Here is a 4,518-nt window from a genome sequence, read left to right on the forward strand (position 1 = left end):
TCAAAGTTACTTATGGATATTTCTGATTTTGAATCTATTAATGCAAAGAACACCTTTTCCATTTAATTTCATTGTTTGTCTACTTGCTTTCAATTAATTCAGTTATTATGTCTTTTTTCTACCCCTTGAATATGTATGTGAAATCAGCATCCATGTCAAGGAAGTAGACTCCCAATTTGACTTAGGAGTTGATTAATAGGAGACCTTTGAGTTGGAATACTCAAGTATTAATTGGTAATTGGAAGTTGTTAGCTAGCTCTCTAGTTACTAATGTTAATCCTTTCCAAGGGAGAGGATTAGGACTTGTGAATAGAAGTTGGCTCAATTACTTGACTTTCCTTTATTTGGTAAAGGTTAACTAAGTAAAAACAACAACCCATTATTAATTAATCCTGAGAAAGTTTAACAAGGATAGAACTTCCGATTAATCTTCTCCCAGTCAAGGCTTTTTATCATAATTAATTAAATCTCTCGTTCATTTTCTTTGATTTAATTCTATTCTCCAACTTCAAATTTATCAAAAACCCCCTGATCAATAAATAGCACTCTCTTAGCAACTCATTGAGAGACGACCTGGGATTTTTACTCCCAGTATTTATTTCTAAATTTTGTGACAACCCTTTTTAAATTGATACGCGGAATTCTTATTGATTAAGAACTGTACTTGCAACGTTAATTTATGTTTTAAATTCTTAATCGGTAATTTTCCGTACGTTAGTACGCACACATAGAAATACTCGTTTGTGCGCTTGCACGCAAGGTTGTGCGCACGCACACTTCGCTGTGTGTGCTTTTCCTTGTTTTCTTCATGTTTTCTCCCTTGTACATGCTTTCTTCCACTTTTGGCCATCCATTCTTGCCTCTAAGGCCTGAAATTAGTGAACAAAGATGTCATGGCATCAAATGGAATAAAAAATGGAATTAAATTACTCATTTAAAGCACAAAATCGCATGTTTTCACATTTAGGTTCAATTTAGGGACAAGACACAAAAGCATGCTATTTTGGTGCTTAAGCGTGAGTTTATGTGATGAAGTCCATCCAAATCAAGCAAAAATATATCAGAAAATATGGACTCGTCAGTCTCCGAGCCCGAACAGGATATTTGGATATTCTCTGAGCTCTTTCTTTTGTAGGCCGAGCTTGTCGAAGGCGGATATGAACAGGATATCTGCGGAGCTTCCTTGATCTACCAATGTTCGGTGGAGATTGGCGTTGGCGAGTATGATGGTAATGACCATGGGGTCATCATGCCCCGAGATGATGCCTGTGGCGTCTTCTAGAGTGAAGGTAATAGTGGGGAAGTCGGGTGACCTGTCCCCTTCTCCGACATGATACACCTCTTTAAGGTGTCTTTTGCGGGATGACTTAGAAGTCTCTCCTCCTGCGAATCCTCCGCTTATCATGTGAACATGTCTTTCAGGGGTGTGAGGGGGACGTTCAACTCATCCGACCTCTTCATCCCTTCTCCTCTTTTTTGGTTCATCCGCTCTATTGGCTAAGAACCGATCTAGTCTCCCTTCTCGTGCCAATTTTTCTATGACATTCTTTAGGTCGTAGCACTCGTTAGTAAAATGCCCGTAGATTCGGTGGTATTCGCAATACTCTGCCTGACCTTCTCCTCTCTTGTGTTTAATCGGGCGAGGTGGCGGGATCTTCTCAATCTTGCATATCTCCCTGTAAACATCCACAAGAGACACCCGCAGAAAGGTGTAGTTATGGTACTTTCTAGATTTCTCAGTAGGTTGGTATTCTTTCTTCCTGAACTCTTTATCCTTGTCCCGAGGTAGGTAGGAGAATCCAGTCTTTGAGGTTTCTCAATAGCTTTCTCTTTAAACACACTCTTTTTCTTTGGATCACGACTTTAACCACTCAGTCTCAAGCTTTTCACTTAGACCTTCATGCCACAAGCACATGGTTAGGGACAACTTGATTTAGCCACTTAGGCCTGGATTTTATTTCCTTGGGCCCTCCTATCCATTAATGCTCAAAGCCTTGGATCCTTTTTACCCTTGCCTTTTGGTTTTAAGGGCTATTGGCTTTTTCTGCTTGCTTTTTCTTTTTCTTTCTTTTTCTTTTAATTTTCGCCACTTTTTTTTGCAAGCTTTCTTATTCACTGCTTTTTCTTGCTTCAAGAATCAATTTCATGATTTTCAGATTATCAATAACATTTCTCTTTGTTCATCATTCTTTCAAGAGCCAACAATTTTAACATTCATAAACTTCACTATCAAAAATATGCACTGTTCAAGCATTCATTCAGAAAACAAAAAGTATTGCCACCACATCAAAATAATTAAACTAATTTCAAGATAAAATTTGAAATCCAAGTACTTCTTGTTCTTTTGTAATTAAGCACATTTTTCATTTAAGAGAGCCGAAGGATTCATGGAATTATTCATAGCTTTAAGACATAGACACTAGACACTAATGATCATGTAGTGAAGACACAAACATAGACAAACATGAAGCTCAAGAACCGAAAACAGAAAATAAATAGACAAGGAGATTAAGGAATGAGTCCACCTTAGTGAGGGTGGCATCTTCCTCTTGAAGAACCAATGGAACGCCTAAGCTCCTCTATGTCTCTTCCTTGCCTTTGTTGCTCCTCCCTCATAGCTCTTTGATCTTTTCTAATCTCATAGAGAATGATGGAGTGCTCTTGGTGCTCTACCCTTAGTTGGTCCATGTTGTAATTCAAGCCTTCCAAGGAGGTGTTGAGTTGTTCCCAATAGTTGTGTGGAGGAAATTGCATCCCTCGAGGCATCTCAGGGATTTCTTAATGAGGATCCTCCTTATGCTCTTGTTGAGGTCCATGAATGAGCTCTCTTGTTTGCTCCATCCTTTTCTTAATGATGGGCCTGTCCTCTTCAATGAGGATGTCTCCCTCTATGTCAATCCCAGCCAAATTGCATAGGTAAAAAATAAGATGAGGAAAGGCTAACCTTGCCAAGGTGGATGACTTGTCAGCCACCTTGTAGAGTTCTAGAAGTATGATCTCATGAACTTCCACTTCCTCCTCAATCATGATATTATGGATCATGATGGCCCAATCCACAGTCACTTCAGATCGGTTGCTAGTAGGAATGATGGAACATTGGATGAACTCCAACCATCCTCTAGCCACAGGCTTATGGTCCGGTCTTCTTATTGAACCGGATTGCCTCTTGAGTCTCTTTTCCATTGAGCTCCTTCCACACATATGTCCATGAGAACTTGGTCTAATCTTTGATCAAAGTTGACCCTTCTAGTGTAGGGGCGTGCGTTTTCTTGCATTATTGGCAAGTGGATCGCCAACCTTACATTTTTCAGACTGAAATCTAAGTATTTTCCCCGAACCATTGTAATCCAATTCTTCAGATTTGGGTTCATATTTTGATCATGGTTTCTAGTGATCTATGCATTGGCATAGAACTCTTGAACCATTAAGATTCCGACTTGTTGAATGGGGTTGGTAAGAACTTCCCAACCACTTCTTCGGATCTCATGTCAGATCTCCAGATACTCATTTTTCTTGAGCATGAAAGGGACCACAGGGATCACTTCTTCTTGGCCACAACTTCATAGAAGTGGTCTTGATGGACCTTTGAGATGAATCTCTCCATCTCCCATGACTCGGAGGTGGAAGCTTTTGCCTTCCCTTTCCTCTTTCTAGAGGTTTCTCTGGCCTTAGGTGCCATAAATGGTTATGGAAAAATAAAAAGCAATACTTTTACCATACCAAATTTAAAATGTTTGCTCGTCCCCGAGCAAAAGAAGAAAGAAAGAAGGGGGAGAAGAAGAAAATGGATGAGATGGAGGGAGATATGTGGTTCGGCCAAGAGGGGGGAAAAGTGTTTGTGTTGCATGAATATAAAGGAGTAGTGAGGGGTTTATATAAGGGTGAGGGGAGGGTTGGGTTTCGGTCATTAGGGTTGGGTTTGGGAGGGAAAAGTGTTTGAATTTTGAAGTGAGGTAGGTGGGGTTTTTGGGGAAAAGATATGGAGGTGATTGGTGAAGATAATATAGGGAAGAGGACATGATTTGATTGGTGAGTGAGAGAGAGAGGGGTATGGTAAGTGGGGATCCTGTGGGGTTCACAGATCTTGAGGGGTCAAGGATGTATCATCCCAGATCCTATTAGGCATACAAAACACCCTTGTTGTGCAATCCTGGCGTTTAACGCCAAACTGTTGCTTGTTTCTGGTGTTAAACGCCAGGATGCAACCTATTTCTGGCATTTAACGCCAGATTGTAGCCTGTTTCTGGCATTTAACGCCAGTATGGTGCTTGTTTCTGGCGTTTAACGCTCAGAATGGTGCCAGACTGGGCGTTAAACGCCCATTCTGCTACCCTTACTGGCGTTTAAACCCCAGTAAGTCTCTCCTCCAGGGTGTGCTCTTTTTAATGCTGTTTTTTATTTTTCTTAAATTTTTTTAGTTATTTTTATGACTCCACATGATCATCAACCTAAAAAAAGAAAATAACATAGATAAATAAAATTGGGTTGCCTCCCAATAAGCTCTTTTTTAATGTCAAT

Source organism: Arachis hypogaea, chromosome 7, assembly GCF_003086295.3.
Source record: "Arachis hypogaea cultivar Tifrunner chromosome 7, arahy.Tifrunner.gnm2.J5K5, whole genome shotgun sequence".
NCBI classification, from domain to species: Eukaryota; Viridiplantae; Streptophyta; class Magnoliopsida; order Fabales; family Fabaceae; genus Arachis; species Arachis hypogaea.